Source organism: Arvicanthis niloticus, chromosome 5 (genome assembly GCF_011762505.2).
Source record: "Arvicanthis niloticus isolate mArvNil1 chromosome 5, mArvNil1.pat.X, whole genome shotgun sequence".
In the NCBI taxonomy this organism is placed as follows: domain Eukaryota; kingdom Metazoa; phylum Chordata; class Mammalia; order Rodentia; family Muridae; genus Arvicanthis; species Arvicanthis niloticus.
Genome location: NC_047662.1, coordinates 33,372,609 through 33,389,991, shown reverse-complemented (window position 1 = coordinate 33,389,991; position 17,383 = coordinate 33,372,609). Strand labels below are relative to the sequence as shown.

General features: G+C 46.2%; 1 long non-coding RNA gene and 1 pseudogene across 1 annotated transcript; one reads left to right on the top strand and one right to left on the bottom strand.

Moving 5' to 3' along the window:
* Positions 1–5,626: 5,626 nt before the first annotated feature.
* On the top strand, positions 5,627–6,548 carry LOC117709470 (ribosome biogenesis protein WDR12 pseudogene; annotated as a pseudogene).
* A 4,177-nt stretch (positions 6,549–10,725) lies between these two features.
* On the bottom strand, positions 10,726–12,219 carry LOC143442208 (uncharacterized). The gene is made up of 3 exons (XR_013110220.1): positions 12,055–12,219; positions 11,064–11,096; positions 10,726–10,875 (listed from the first exon to the last, which is right to left on the bottom strand). It is a non-coding gene; the product is annotated as an uncharacterized LOC143442208 (long non-coding RNA).
* Between the last annotated feature and the right edge of the window lie 5,164 nt (positions 12,220–17,383).

Here is a 17,383-nt window from a genome sequence, read left to right as displayed (position 1 = left end):
ACATATATATATATATACATAGTGGGTGATTGCATAACATTTAAATTGTGTTATATACTAATCTAGAGATGATTTAGAGTATATTGTGGGGGAGATACATAGGTTATATGCAATAACCTATGTTACTGTACAATTTTATATATGGGACATGAGGCTTCTCCTATGGTGGTATAGGAACCCTGGAACAAATCCCCTATGGCTACTGAAGGATGGTTGTACAGACAGCAGGCAAGGGGAGCTTTCCGCAGCCTCTGTTCACCAGAGTCCTGGGAGGGAAGTAATACCTCATTCCCTGTTAGTGATTGGGAGAGTTCGTGGGCTCATGGGCCTCTGGCCTCCTCTGTGCCTCTGCATCTTGTTCAGTGTGTTTGAGAAGAGGACCTGTGGAGATTACCTGGAAGGTATATGGGTCACTGTTTTCCAGCTGCCTTGCCAGAAATGCTTCTGTGGCACCAGGAAGACAAGCCATGTTTGATGAAGAGTGGTCCCCCATACTGGCCAGGCAGAGAGAGTTCTGTATTAAGATTTGGATTACTGGATCGAAAGCTTCTTATACCAGGCATAAAAACTAAAGACTCAATGCCTGTCCTCATCTCTAAAGTGAGAGGTTTGGCTCAGAGCCTGGAGACAGCTGCTCTGAGACTCTCAGCGGCCTCAGCATATTTGTGGCCATGATTAAGTTCATCCAGGGCCAGGAAACTGCTCCACTCTGAGAGGCTTTAGGGCCACTGGGCCCCTACATTCTCCCATAGGCTGTACCTGGGGAGCAGAGACCCGCCACAGCCTTGCTCATCTGTCTTCAGATGGTGTCTCCAAGGGAAATGTGTTCTTATTCTGCGAGTGGGGAGCTATTAGGCTGCTGGATTCTCTAACAAATGGCCGATCTGAGGTCCCCTCCCCACAGCCTGCTGATTAGTCCTGTCTTGATACTTGCCAGTTTTCTTCCCTGGACAAACTTGTCACCACTACTCTGAAAATAAGGTGTCCAGATGGGAACACAATGCAGATTTGATCCACTTGTTACAGTGGAGCATAAGAAGGCTGCTGGCTAGTCAGAATTCAGATGTCTCCTCAGACAGCCTCATGCTGGGTTGATTTCCAGTCTGTGACTTTCTGTGGAACACCTGCCCATTTTCAGTCTTTGCAGAATTTGACCTTTGTGCTCCTTTGTGGGTGAAGGGCTGGTACAAACGGAATGAGTGCTTCTGGCTCCCCCTATAGGAGGGACTGGGCAGTCCCATGGACTTGTGAACTGCTTATTCTAAGCAATAAACAGAATGACTGAGCTTGTTTTGTTCAGTGAAATATGACCTTGGGGTTCTTCATGGTAACATAAAAATAGCTTTTTAGAATGGCTGATGGCCATGGTCACCCTTCTTTTTAATGTATGCTCTTAGGGGTTTCTCTAGGCCTCAGCATGCTTGTCTTTAAAATGAGCAGCAGGTCTAGCTTTATCCTTGTCAGGTGTCTGACAAGGAGCCATCTCTGTGGGTACAGTGGCTTCTACTGCATGAATTTGACCTTCTTTTAGGAATCTATTTTAGCTCCCCCTGCAAAAGACTCACCTATTGATTTTTACCTCTCAACTTTTATTTCTTATCTTCCCCTGGCATCTTGCCATTCCCCAACTGCCGCAGCATATCACGAGGGCGGGGGCATCTTTGGAGGGGCCTGAACTGTGTGTGTACTATAGGTTTGCCATGTTGGACTGGATGCCGGATGAGTCATAGACCTGTTTGTGTGCATGCTTCTCTACTCCCCTTAGTCTAGCTTCTCCTTTGTTATCCATGAGAGTGGGATAATGGCAGCACAGCCTTATAGAGAGATAATCTGTAATGAGACAGATGCATCCAAGGTCCTTAAAATAGAGCAAAGTCAGTTTTTAAAAACATTATTACATTATATTATGGAGTGAGGTAGAGAGGATAACCCAGTCACTTCTCAATTCTTTTCCTAAACAAAGTAAACAAACAAACAAACAAACACACAGAAAAAAAGAAAGAAAGAAAGAAAGAAAGAAAGAAAGAAAGAAAGAAAGAAAGAACAGATCCTGGAGTTTATAATGACATGTGTTCTTCAGAGGAGACCAGCAGGGGCCACTGTCCCCACCATGAGAAAGACAGTCCAGATGATTGGCTGGCAGTGCTCCAGTTGGCCAGACCCTGCAGCAGCTCAGGACTCAGGCAAGTGGGGGAGAGATAAACAAATCAATAATCAGCTTCAGAGCCCTCTAAGGGCTGAAAAAGGTCATTCAGGACATCTGGAGTTGACAGGCAGGGACTGGGAAGGGGACATGGACAAGGTGTAGGGCAGGCAGAATCTAAGATGAAGATCCGGTAACTTCAAAAGCTACAGGGCTGTTGTTAAGACAATCCATGACACATATGCCACAGAGGCTAGCTGGCCTCTCAGAAAGACCTGTGAGAGTGAAAAGTGACAACAGAATCTTTTTCAATGACAAAAATGGCTTAATGGTGAGCCGTTTTTAAAGAATACAACCATATATGTGGACTCTGAATAATCTCTGTTCTTGTCACAGACAAGAATGAGGGTCAGTACCTTGGAGAGCTCCACAGAGTTACAAAAAAGCTGAGGCAAACAACTTGTTCGGCATGAGGCTAAGCCTCTTGCTGGGGGCTGGCAGGCTGGCATAGTACCAGTCCCCATCTAAGTGGCCATTGATTGCAAAGGATAGTGTTCTTCTCTTAGATGGAGACTCCAGGCAAGAGTGGTGGTGGACTGGGAGCAAGGATTCCAGAATAGACATTTGGTATCTGTCTTCCCTCTAGTTGGAGTTCCTGGAATCAGCTGTAGGGCCTGACACTTAAGTGCTGTGAATATTTGCTCTCTTATACAGAATGGGTAGCACACTGTTTACATTCTGTGTGATTTGGTTGTTGGGACGAGCAATCAAAAGGGCTAGTTTTGGACCCTGATCAGGAGCCAAAGAACCACTCCTGCTGTTTCAGACCCAAGTATACGTGGATTTCTCCAGTTACTCAATCCACCAAGTTCTTGTGGGTGTCTGGGAGACTGTCTGTGAAGCGTAGAGTGAGACCTGGCTGTGAGATGCTTGTGGCTGGCTTTTGGTCCTGAACACTGGAGCCTGACTAAGTTAGCCTGGCTGTGGTGTGGGGAGATGCACCCACATGCATCTGGTGTGCACATTGTAGTCCCTCCTCACCAGATGTGCATCTGGTGTGCACATTGCAGTCCTCCTCACCTGATGAGCATATTGTTTGGACAATTCTCTGGAACAAGGCACTTGAAAACTAATTCATAGGCTTGGGACAGTCTCCAGGCCGGTGTGAATACTGGTGGGCTGGTGATGTTGGTGGTTTGTCCTCAGAGCCCCTCCTCTCCCTTAGTCTCTTGCATCCCCCCAACCCCGCCAAGCTCATCTCCTATAAGCTTGTTGAGGATCTACTGTACAAGCCCTGGAGGATGCACTCACAATTAACCCTATACTCTAGATTTCCATGGATATTTCTGACTATATGGGCATTTAGTCTGTTTGTAAGAGTGGGTTAGATATACTTTTAAATTCTGTTTGACTTGATGTTTTTATAAAACATAAATTCATAAACTAGGGAATAATTGTAAGTCAAACCACACAGCAGACATTTGCATGTAGGAATTATAGTTTCCATACACCAGTGAGAAGAATGGGGGAGGAGTAATTGCATCTCCTGGTCTATTTCAGTCCATGAGAAGAAGCACCTGCATTGAGAAAGGACCTGGTCCATTACTATTGATTTGTAATATCTGCCAGGAGCATTGTAGGGTAGGTAGGAATGTAAGGATTGTATCTTTGGTACCTGCCATTTCTCTTCCCAGGCCTTATAGTTTTTAATCTGTCCCAAGTCTCTCTTGTTAATATAAAAGTCTATCTCAGCAATCAAAGGAGAAGGCTCATTACCCTAACATAGTGATCATTACAGAAGCTGGACAAGACCCTCACATCAATCAAGCCTTCAAGGATAGGCCAGAAACAAAGAATGTTGAGACTTCTCAGTAGCTCTTGAATAGGATAGAATCATTCTTATTCTGAACTTCAGAGTAGATATCTTAGCTTTAATTCATGCTAATAGAAGAACCTATTGTTCAGAGGTAAATGAGTCCAAATTCCAAATCCTCTAAGCATAGCTATGTGACCATGCTTATTCCTTTATAAACAGTAACACCTAGTTCTCCAGTTTCATAAAAATTGAGTGGTATCCCACAAAAGCACCTGACATAGTACCATACCGTGATACCACAAACAGGAGTACTTGTAGCAGCCACCACGGAAGCCTGTGGGCTGTAGTGCCAGCTCCAGTTTGCTATGGGAAGAAACCTGTTTTAAATAATAGATGTCACTTGTAATCTGGGCAACAATCCCATCCAACTTCTACCCCCAAATCTGAAAAAAAAATAAAATAAAAGGAGTGACCTTTACTAAGTGGTTTGGAATTTTGGTGGAAGGTTCTGTAATTGCTAGTTAACTGGCCGGGAAACCAGCTCTTGTGCAGTAATTGCAGGTGTGCAGGTCAGGACATTTAATTATGGCCTGGCCGCCTGGAATAGAAACTCTGCCACCATGACAACACCTTTTCCACATCTGCCTGATTAAGTCAACAAATTGTTGGGTTCTAGCCCAGACTGGACTGTGGTCTTTCTCCCCATCCAGAGCCTGCCAGTTTGATGGGATCATCAAGTGCTTTTACCAAGGACAGTTTGGGGGATATACCCAGAAAAGACATAGACCGCTGCTTGTGGGTTGCAGCTGGAAGTAAAGACTAAGGGGCTGTACCATTAGGTAACCAGAAAGAACAGTGGTCAGGTAAAACAGTCTTTGGTCTGCAGAGAGACACACAGAGAGATAGTGGAACAGAGAAATAGAGACGCAGAGACAGAGAGATGACACAGACAGACAGACAGACAGACAGACACAGAGAAATCAGGAAAATGCTTAGGGGCTCCTGTCTTGCAGCCTGGTTGCCAAGTTCAAGTCCAGTTCTACCTGTACTATGGTTTGGATCATGAGTAGATCGTTTGCTCTCCCTGGGCCTCGTTCTTTGATATATACAGCAAAGATACCAAGCTGGTCCTCTCCATCCAAAAATTCTGTATCTAGAGTTAACCAACCACAGGTTGAAAATAGTCAGGGGGGGAAACCCGAGGAAGATAACTGAAGCCTAGCTTCTACTGCACTTGCAGTGCTGTCTACCTTAGAGCTACTTAATTATCAACGCATACATTTTTGTGGGGAAGCCTCGTGTGTGCTTTCCACCGTGGCACAGCTCCAGGCACGTTTCTACACCAAGGACAAGAAAATGGAAGAACTCCACAAACATATCAAGTTTGATTCCCATCTCAAGGGCCAGTTTCTTCAAATGCCCTTGGTCAAACTCTTGGAACTGGAGAACATTTCATCAGAAGAGGTTGTGGAACTGGAATATGTGGGAAAATACACCACACCCCAGCCAGAGCAGTGCATGTTGACTGGATCAGCTCAATTAAAGGGGCAGAAGAATGGATCCTGTCTGGTTCTTAGGATAAGACTTCTCGGATCTGGTCCTTGGAAGGAAAGTCAATAATGATAATTATGGGACATACAGATGTTGTGAAAGATGACAGTTGGCTTGGGTGAAAGAAGACAGTTTGTCCTGCTTACTATTGACAGCCTCGATGGACCAGACCATTCTCTTGTGGGAGTGGAGTGTAGAGAGGAACAAAGTGAAAGCTCTGCACTGCTGCTGAGGGCATGCTGGGAGTTTGGACACTATAGCAGTCGATAGCTTGGGAACTAAGTTTTGCAGTGGCTCCTGGGATAAGATGCTAAAGATCTGGTCTACAGTCCCTACAGATGAAGAAGATGAAATGGAAGAACCCACAAATCGACCAAAAAAGAAGCAAAAAGAACAATTGGGACTAAAAAGAACACCCCTGGGACTAACAAGAACACCCCTGGGACTAACAAGAACACCCCTGGGACTAACAAGAACACCCCTGGTGACCCTCTCTGCCTACACAGAAGCAACATCCTCAGTCCTTTGGTCAGATGCCGAAGAAATCTGCAGTGTATCTTGGGATCACACAATTAGAGTGTGGGATGTTGAGTCTGGCGGTCTTAAGTCAACTGTGACAGGAAATAAAGTGTTTAATTGTATTTCCTAGTCTCCTCTTTGTAAACATTTGGCATCTGGAAGCACAGACAGGCATATTAGACTGTGGGATCCCCGAACTAAAGATGGCTCTTTGGTGTCGCTGTCCCTCACCGCACATACAGGCTGGGTAACGTCAGTGAAGTGGTCTCCTACCCATGAACAGCAGCTGCTCTCAGGCTCCTTAGATAACATTGTGAAGCTATGGGACCCAAGAAGTTGTAAGGCTCCTCTCTACGATCTAGCTGCTCATGAAGATAAAGTTCGAAGTGTGGACTGGACAGACACAGGGCTACTTCTGAGTGGAGGAGCAGACAATAAATTGTATTCCTACAGATATTCCCCTACCACTTCCCATATGGGGGCTTGAAAATGAATGGCTGATAAGAGACTTTCTTGTTGGGTTTTGTTTTAATTCTTAGTGTCTCACTGTTGTCATAAACTGTGAATGAAATTGGAAAGAGGGTTTGGAATACAGCTCAGCTGGTAGAGTGCTTCCCTAAAATGGCAGAGCCCTGCATACTATCTCCAGCACTGTCCCCCCAAAAGTGGGCATGGTAGTACAATCCTGTAATCCCAGGTCCTGAAAGGGGTCAGAGGCAAAAACCATCAAAAGTTCAAGGTCACCCTCAGCTGTATAGTGAGCTTAAAGACAGCCAGCCATGGTTACTCGTGGCTGTATCTCAGTAAGAAAGAAATCAATCCTCTGATACCATTGTCAATGTAGAGACCAGAAGCAGCCTTTTACAAATTTGGATAACAGTTCATCTTTCATAATGGCTACATTTTATTGTCTTTTTCTTTCATGTTTCTAAAACACAATAAATATGTGGCAAGAAAAGAAAAGAAAATAGTCAGGAGTGGAGTGGAGTTATCACACTGATATTGAACAGGCACAGACTTACTTTTATTCCCCTTCATCCATAAAAGAGACAGTCCAACAGCCATTTACATAGCATGCACTCATTTGAAAGAAGTCATCCAGAGATGATTTCATAGACCAGAGAGGCTTGTGTAGGACACATTTAAATGTTATACCATTATGAAAGGGATTAAAAATACCTGTGGGTTGTGTCTCTCGGAGTCCTGGAGGCAATCTCCAGTATATACCAAAGGACAGGTAGTCTCACTTCATACTTATCATGAGGACTCAAAGTAGTAATGTCAATCAAATGTTTCAAACAATGGCCAGTATGCAGCAGATGCCCTATGAATGTGTGATGCTGGGATGAGGACTGTGACCTTCATGATCTCAGAGCTGCTGCCATTTCTGACTAGAGTTGTGAAGACACCTGAGGCCTTGGGAGTAACCTCCTCCTCAGCTTTGCTCACCTGGAGCCTCGCTATTCCACCCAAGCACCTTTGCACCTGCAGTCTGTCCCCATCACCACTTGACTAGTCCCCACATACACCCTGTTCAGACCTAGGTCACAGACATCATGAACTCCTTCCAGATAACTCTTCCAGATAGGATTCATTGCCCTCCTTTGGTTTTCCTATGTATTTTTCAACTAAAAAATATCATCAGCTCTTCTCACACTTGATCATAGAGGCTCACATGTTGCCCCAGGTGAGATACCAGACTCTTGCCATCTCTGCCCCTTGCTGCTTGCTGCTGTGCCTAACACCAGGGTCTCAGTGGTGTTCTATAGGGATGGTGTCTTAATGAAAGAACCTTCATTCTCCTCCCTTCATTGTCCCCTCCTCTGTCCCCATATCTGCGGATGCAACCATGCTGTCCCTTTCTCTTACCTGTCATTTAGGATGAGTCAACACTGTGGCAGCCCAATAGAGGGAAGCTGGAAGCTGTTTTTTTTGATAAATGTGTCCCACTTTTAACTGGGAAACATGTCAAAGGGCAATGTCATATCCTCTCCACCCCCACCACACTCAGTTTTAGTTTCAGTTACCCCTGGTTCAACTATAATCTGAAGTTTTAGGTGAAAAATTCTAGAAGTAAACAACTCATTCATTTTATTTTTTTAACCCATTCATTTTAAATACCATGCTGTTCTGAGAAGCCTGATGAATCTCTTGCCATCCCATTCTTTCCTGCCTGGGTCATGAATCATTGCCACATCCAGTGTATCCATGAAGGGTATGGTCCCTACTTTCTTGTTAGTTACCCAGTGGATGAGTGCCCTAACAGACCAACAACTGGGTCATTGCAGGGCTGGGTTAAGGTCACTCTGATTTTACTTTTAAACAGACCCAGGTTACAAGAGTAGTGATGGAGAAGAGGCAGCAAGGCATAAACACAGTAGGGCCGACTGTTTTAGTACTGTGGTGATACTGCCATGTCTAGAGGAAAGTCAGACATCCGTGGGTCTCGTGGAACACATCTGTCCACCATGGGTAAGAGTCTACTGTGCCTATTCCACAGATGAACACAGAAGAGCAGTATGAATAGAAAGTGGGAGGAGAGCCGGTTGTTGGTGAGTCAGCAGAAGAGAAGAAATGAAGTCCTAGTAGTCCTAGGATTGCCCCAGTGACCCTGAGATGATGCACTCTGCAATTATAAGAAACATAATGTGGGAGTGGAGATGAAGGTGATATAGAGACGACATTTGTCAGTCAGACTCCTCTTAGTTGTCCTTAGAGAAAACAGATGTTGAATCTCAGGCCCCTGTGGCTAGCCAATGGTCTTGCAGGCTTCTCTCCCACTGATGCACCATAGAAGGAAAGCACAGCTGTCCCACTCAGTCCTGCGGAGGCAAGTATCCCATCTCTGGCCCCAGCCCCAGGCCAGGTAAAATACATGCCTTCCATCTTCCTTACCGCCTCTGGAGTAAGGTGATGTAATCCAGTGCCACCCTTCCCCATGTAGCACAAAGGAAAATTGAGATTTTCCCATTACGTGCCTAAGATCCCCAAAAGTGTGTGTGGCATTGTAGGGATTCATTCTCAGGTCTGTGAACCCTAAAGGGATCCACCTCTGGGATTCTCTCTCAGAGAGGAGGTGGAGAGTGTTGGGTTGGAAACCAGAGCCTGGAGGCTTTTGGCTGGTCTGTCTCATGGTAAAGTCAGGTGAGCAACCCTAGCTGGGTTCTCTGAGGTTTGAGCTATCCACAATAAGAGAGACAGGTGGGAAAGCCCTGCAGACAGCATCTGAGCCAGGCTAGGGAGTGTAGGGAAATGAGGTGTTGGGGAAACAGAGGAACAGCTTTTGGAAAGGGGATAGAGGTGAGCTTCAGCAGAGATGTGGGGTCTCTGCCCCTCACTTCGTGCTCTTCCTACTCACATGACTGGCAGGCACCCTTTGCTCATGGATCTCACAATGCAGTAGAATCTGGGAACCAGTAGATGTCCTTCCACACATGCACCTGAAAGCCCAAAGCAAGACAGCCTAGAAAGAGATGTGTTTCCCACAGTATTGTGGCTGCTCCTTGAGGGGGCCCCTCCTCTCTCAACCCTTCTGTGGCTGACTCGGCCTCTGGCCTGGGACAAGATGACTTATCCAAACATTCATCTTGAGCTAACTCTCCTCATTGTAATCCTGGCAAGGGGCAGAAGAGGGAGGAACTGTTGTTCATTTCTAGGTTGTACAGGTGGAAATGGGCTCAGATGAAGAGTCCCAAACTTGTCTAAGGTTACCTGGACCCAAACCCAGACAGCCCACTGTCTCTTTCCTTTGCATCCCTGGCATCAGACTAGGGAGTGTTTAAAAGTATCGGGCCAATCTGATCCCAAATGGGCTTATTACATATTTTAGATCCCATGCACTCCAATGCTATGAGCACTAGAGGGCTGGGAGAGACTGGCTTCATGGTTGACGTGTACCCTTGCTTGACAGGATAGTAGGCCTCCTTTTCTTATGGAAGCTTCTTGCAAAATTAGTTCTTCCAGTTGCATTTTATGCTGTCACCACTTTCTAGATATTAACAATTATGTGAGGTGGGTGTGGGTGTGGTGTGTATGTGCATGTGTGTTTGGGGTTATATGTGGTGTGTGTTTTTGTGTGGTGTGTACACGTGTATTTGGGGTTATGTGTATGGTGTGGGGTATGTGTATGTGTCTGTGTGTGCACATGTGTACGTATGTGTATGTAGTATGTGTGTGGTATGTATGTGTGGTGGGGCGTGTGCATGTGTCTGTGTGTGTGCATGCATGTGCATGTAGGGGGTTGTATGTGTACTTGTATGTATGGTATGTGGTGTGTGTATGTGTGTAAGGAAGTGTGTTAGGACTAAGGCATACAGTTCAGTGGAAGAGAACTTGCCTAGCATGATCAAGGCTCTGAGTTCTATCTCTAGCACTGGAAGAAAAAAAAGAACACAAGAGTTTGATTGGCTGTATTCTGAAAAGCATTTGCTCTAACTGACCTATCAGACGGTGCCACAGTTGAATGTATCTGCATTTTTTTTAAAAAACTGAATTTTATAAATCGAGCCATTTAAAATGCCATAAATAGCATAGAAGAAGCTGCCTTCCACAGTGAATTATTTGATGATCTAAAGGAATCAATTTATTTCTCTCTCCCTTTCCCTTTTTCACATGGGAGCTGTGTTTTAGACTGAGAGATCATAACATGAGCCCAGGATGAGGTTTGGACACTGGGGTTCAGGGTCCATTCTGCCTCCATCCTACATGCCACTGTGTTCTGGGCTCTGCTCCATCATGTCTTCCTTGTCCTGAAGACCATCTTGATGGTTATCCAGGCAGATGGGGATGAAGTGAAGTGGTCAGTATGGAGGCTGGCAGAGATGAGCAGTTAGTCTTCACCTAGAGACTTCTCCACGACAGAGGAGATGGAAAAAAGACAGATAAGGTTCAGAACTGTGTACTTCCTCAGGAAGGTGCAGACAGAGCCTGGAGAACTGCCCAAGGGAAGCTTTCCCAGGCTGAGTGGCTGGGGAGAAGTCAGGTGTGTACAATCTAAGTGGGAGTGGCTTGCTTGCTTATTGATGCTTTTCTTACCTTATTCCAGATAGAGATGTGACAAGGTGCATTCTATATGAAAGGAAAAGGAAGTTAACAAAGAAGTTGACATGGAAGTCAAGGAAACACAATAAAGTCATGGGGCAGGGCAGGGCAGGGCAGGGTAGGACATAAGTCTGCTAGTGATGATAAGTCAATTTGGGTTAAGCTTCTCAGCAATGCCAGCAAAAAGGGGAGGCTGGTCACTTAGCAGTCATCTCGTCCATGGGGTCTAAGTGCATTAGGTGCAGAGGCTAAGGAGCTGAGAGCAGACATACATCAGGGAGTGCTGTGGCACGGTGCTTAAGGGCATCACTGAGATAATCATGGCCTTCCTGTAAGAATGCTTCTAAGGGGACTCTGCCAAAGAATAGTGTTCCTGGCCAAGGAAACAGCATGCGCCCAGCTCTATGTCTTTGTCAAGGTCCAGTGGAGGGCATGGCTGCTGCCTCTTGTCAGCGTGGCCCTCAGATGGCATGATCCAGTGGGTCTTTGGGGACTTGTGGAAGCAGTTTAAGGGTAGATGACTTTGCACAGGTAAGGGGCCACAAGGAAACATAATGGTGGATATGAGAGACTTACTTTGCTTACATGCCAGGGACAAGACAGGGGTCAGGGCTTCTGTGGCCCTTGTGGTTAGAACTGTCAGTAGCTGGACTAGTGCCTGAGGAGGTGGAACCCGGGCAGGTTAGAAGCCTGATTGGGCAGGCTGCCTCCTAGTCTCAGCCCACATACTCAGCAATGTCACCTCTATAAGGGCACTCCCAGGCATTTTCTCATGAAATTGAAAACAACAACACATGCTCTGTGACCCATCAGGAAGCACGCGGAGAAACCTGAGCTGCCCCACACTCACAGCCTCCTATTTTGGGGGTTTTGTCTGTTCTATTTTTGAGGTTGGTGAACTGGTTTCCTGTTTGTTATAAAACGGGTGTTGTCACTGTCTGGCTCTGCCCTGGCTCGGGCCTGGCCCAAAAGGAGGTGGACTCACATCTCTGCCTGGGGTCAGTTCTGTTCTGCACTAAGACCAGAGGGGAGCCAGGATCCATACAGTCTAAGCACCTGCTGACTGGCATTCGGGGTGGGCAGCAAGCACGGTGCGGGCTGTCATGCTCCTTCTCATAGTGCCCCTGGCCCCTTGCCACTCTCAGGAGACTAGCTGCATGTCATAAAGAGGGATATTTCATAATGGAGGGCCAGGTAAAGCACAAGGCTGGGCCTTGGAGGAGAGCCATCAGTTTCTGGAAGGATGTAAGGAAGAAAAGTAGGAAACCTCCTGCTAATTGGCAGTTTCTACATGACTGTCAATTTTGACAATCTTACAAGCTACTTTTTCTTAAATTATCATTTATTGTTCTCACTGATAAGGAGCCTGAGGCTCAAAGATCTTGGGTTCAATGTAGACTCCTGGACCATAGCATTCTGCTCCCTCCCTGCTCCCCACCTCCTTTTGAGGGAAGTTGCAGTAGACAGAAGAGCTTGGAAGGTAGATAGTCGGCAGCAGGGGTAGAAAGGGAATGAACTTGGGGTCTCTAGCTACTGCTTTTCCAAGCTGCTTGGATACTTCCTAAACAGCCAGGGAAATGGTGGCCCTATGTCAGAGGACAGGGTGATTCACAGGGAGGTGGCACAGCCCTCCAACCACAAGCAGGGAGTGCTTAAACTCATAGACACTTCCTCCCAGAGCAACTGGAGGGTGAGTTCCCAGAGGGATCTCTAGGTCATGATGTCTCTTCTTCATTTCCCAACTCCTTACTTCTGCCTGTAGCCTCTCACCCCTGCGATACTCTCTGACACGCTCATGCCAGAGCCTGTAAACCCTCTTCTCTGTCTTGAAATTAAAGTAATAAGAAACCTAGAAGTATAGGTGTCCTTGTGGGCTGGCTCTCCCATGTCCTTGGTAGCTTAGGGTGGTCCTAGCCTGCATCTGGGCTCCAAGCACATCACGGTATAAATAGCTGAGATCTTTTTCATTGCACATTCCTCAATGACTGATGCTCACACTATACCAGAGTCTCTGCAGTCCTACGGCCAGAGCCACTCTCTAGAGCAGTGGTTCTCAACCTTCCTAATGCGGGGAACTTTTCATACGTTCCTCTTGTCCTGATGACCAGCAGCCATAAAATTATTCTGTTGCTACTTCATGACTATGATTTTGCTACTCTTATGAACCAGAATGTAAATATAGATATGTGGGATAGCTGATATGTGACCGAAAGGGTCATGACCCACGGGTTGAGATACACTGCTCTAGTGGCATTCTTAAGACTCAGTAGCTCTTCTGAAATTGTCAGTTCTCTACATAGTGCCATCATGGGACTGGGCAGGACAGAGCAGGAAGAAAACCTAATCAACATCATTCTGGAAACTGTGGAAGAGGGAGAGAGGAAATCTCAGAGAGGAGGATGGTTCCCAAGGAATTACCTGTGGTAGGGGAGGGGGCTGTTGCTCCTTGCTATTGTGCCTTTGTATGGGGTGTGTGCATGTGCGTGCATGTGTGTGTGGGGGTGTGGGTGTGTATGTGTGTGATGTGTGTGTGGTATGTGGTGTAGTGTGTGTGTAGTGTGTGTGTATATGTGTGTGTAGTGTATATATGTATAATGTGTGTGTGTGATGGGTGGTATGTGTATGTATGTATATATATGATGGTGTGTATGTGTGTGTATGTGCGTGTATGGTGTGTGTGTTCACAAACATTTGGGCTCACATGTGTTCAGATGTCTGTGCACATGTGTGCAGGCCTGAGTATAGAAGCTAGAGGTTTTGTTGATTGAGAGTGTAGTGCCTTCTTCAATCACTTCTCACCTTATTTACTGAGGCTCATCTGGGACTCACTGATTGGACAAGTCCAGCTAAGCCCCCTTGCCCCAACGATCATCTCTCTTCACCTCCTGAACTCTGGGATTACAGATGGCTTCCCCGCCTGCCTAGCTTTTTACGTTGGCATCAGGGATTTGAACTCTGGCCTCCACACTTGGACAGTAAGCCCTCTGTCCATGCAGCTATCTTCCCAGCCCACACTGTGCCTTCTTCATTCTCCTACCCTGCATGAAGTCCTCTCTTCACCTCTCCCTCCTGAGGTCCCTGCCTCCTTAGAGGCTCAGAATAGGCAACCTGCGCCTTCAGACTTTAGTCTCCCCTAAAAAAATCTAAGAAAACCCAAGAAAATCTAAATGGCACTGCATCTTTCCCAACCGTCCTTCGTTGTACACTAAGTTCTTTGGGGCCATCATTTAACTCCACTTGGTAATTATGAGTGTGCAGATTGCATTAATCATAGTCTCTTTTGCCCAGTCATGGTTCAGGGCTGGATAATGTAAGAGAAAGGGAGGGGAGAAGGTCAGAAGCAAGGGAGCTAATCTCTTCCTTGTTTCAGGGAAGGGACTGCCCGGGATTTCATGGAGGAGGCAGAAAGGGCCCAGTCTAACCAGCCTCTCCTCTCGCCTCCAGCAACCAGTGCCAACTCTGTTCTGCTAACAGCTGCTGGCGAGCTCAGTGGCAGGCAGGGGCTGCACACAGCTTCTGCTCAGTGGCAGGAAGCGGGCAAGGCTTCTGTGTTTTAGCTTCTGACTCACCATGTTCAGAATGGGCCCTTAGCTTTTCTGTCATGCTTGTCATCTCTGAGTGGTAGCCTTCTCAGTCTTTGCATCCACAACACCCAGGGAGCTCTGCAGACTTAGTGAAGGGGGTACTGGCTTGATTCAGTACCTAACCCTACATCCAGAGAGGAATGGCTTCCTTCTGGGCTCTGCACCTTATTTCTCTTCATTTCTTTGTGCCACATGAAGATGGCCTCAAACTCAGTAGGCTGTAGCTGTGACATTTATGGCTCTCAGATTTGGCTGCTGGCTTTGCTGGTCCAGGCTAGACTTACCCCACAGCTGTATTCAGCTGGACTGGACAGGGAAGAAAGTCCCACCCACATGCCTCTGGTCTGAGTGCTGGCTCTGAGCTGAAGCACCTGGTGACCCCCACATGGATTCTTACTCACCAGTCATCCATGCCAGATTTCCCCATAGTGTGCTGGGCCCAGGAATCCCAGAACAGTGAAGCTGAAGGCCCTCACAGCATGGCCAGACCTGCTTCCAGCATGGCTTCCACCATGGTCTGTGAGCTAAAACAAAACTCAAGACCAGTCAGGTTCCAGGAAAGAGAAACAGACCCATGTGTGGATAAAAGGAGTCCTGAGTCCTGTTGACAAGCACCTGGGACTATTTAGTTCTTCACCCAACCTTTCTTTGCTTGGAGAGAACAAATGAACCTCCTGAAAACCTCTGCACATGGCTGCTGAGGACACATTTTGAATGCAGTGAATCAGGAGACACAGAGGTCACAGTGGATCAGGAGGCACAGAGGTCACAGTGGATCAGGAGTGTGGACACAGAGGTCACAGTGGATCAGGAGGCACATAAGTCACAGTGGATCAGGAGTATGGACACATAGGTCACAGTGGATCAGGAGTATGGACACAGAGGTCACAGTGGGTCAGGAGTATGGACACAGAGGTCACAGTGGGTCAGGAGTGTGGACACAGAGGTCACAATGGGTCAGGAGTATGGACACAGAGGTCACAGTGGACCAGGAGTGTGGACACAGAGGTCACAGTGGATCAGGAGACAGAGAAGATCAGGAGTACAGGCATCAAAGCCCAGCCCCTGTCTGTCCCTGAGCTAGGGAGAGGCTGTTTGCAGAGCATGGCTGCCACCAGCTGCCAGAAGGAATGAGGATGCATGCCTTCTGGGTTTATGCAGGCAGCCCTGGGACAGGATTGTGTGGCCCTCCTCAGGTACCACTTTATTCAAGCTGGAGCAGAAGATCTGTTGAGATCTTCTGAGCATGAATACCGTGAGAACTAGCCCACAGGACCTTGCCGTTTTCAACAACATCTCTTAGACTAATTCTTTTTTTTTTTTTTTTTTTTTTTTTTTTTTTAGCCTGGATCTTTTATTGGATATTTTATTTATTTACAGTACAGATGTTATCCCCTTTCCCCATTTCCCCTCCCTAGAACCCCCTATCCTATACCTCATCTTCCTTTATGCTTTTATACCATTTTGATTACATGCATGTAATAAGGTCAGTTCTAGGTTGAGGGCCTAGCAATACAATAGATGCAAATAGTCGAGGAACAAGCAAGACAATAAACACAAATAGTCAAAGAACAAGCAAGGCATTAAACCTAGTTACGTGAACACTCCCTTGACCACTGTTTCTAAAGGCTTATCAGGATGGCCAAAGTATCTGAGCCTACTTCCCTGTCCTAGCCCAAGGTTATTTTCATGTCTGAACCCTACTTCTTTGTTCTAGTCTAAAATTTAGATTCCTGTCTGAGATTACTTCTTTGTTCTGGCCTAATATTTAGATTTCTACCTGAGATTACTTCTTTGTTGTATCCTATGATTTAGACTCCTACCTGAAATTACTTCTTTGTTCTAGTCTAATGTCAGATTCCTGCTTGAAGCCTACTTCCTTGTCCTTGGCCAATGTCATATTCCTGTCAAGCAGCCCCTTTCCTTGTCCTTGGCCTATGTTAGCTTCTTGGCAAGCAGCTCCAAAGGCTCTCCACCTCTCCCCCTTTTTTATTTTGTTAACAAGACTGAGCCTGTCTTAGGTCGTTCTGACAAGAATGCCTTCCTTACCCATCATAGAATATGCATTATCAAGGACAATGCACTTCTGTCTTAGGTTGGTAAGGCTCTGTGCAGAATCTTATCCGTCCTTGGCTTGCCAACCTGTTAATTTAATAACTTTGTCTGGGGGTCCAACTTAGACTAATTCTTAAATTGTTTTTTTTTTCCAGAGTGATGAAGTTGGTGGGGATGTTTGTTTGTTTGTTAGGTAACAGGTAACAAAAACTAACTTTTACAAATTTGAAAAATAGAAGAAATATATGGAAGGAAAATGAGAGTCTGTCGTGGAATTGGTGAGAGGCTGAAGAGTTAAGCTAGGAGAGAGTACAAGCAAGAAACATACATTTATAATCCAGAAAAATGCTAGCAAGGCATGGGCTACATGGACACAGAGACTGGTGTGCCCTAGTCATCCTAAGGCAGCCAACCTCAGAGGAGAGCAGGGACAAACACTAGAGAAGAGGGAGCATCATAGGCAAATCCACTGAGGTTCACAACCAGATATCTTGTTAAGGAACCTGACAATAGCTGGAGAGCGTCAGGAGAAAGTAAGGAGAGAGACAATGTCATCATCATCTGATCACCACCACCACCACCACCACCATCACCACCACCATCCAGAAAATGGAGGTGGACTGCAGACAGAGGATGGCTTTAGCAGATTTTTGGAGAGTTCAGTCTATCCTGAGG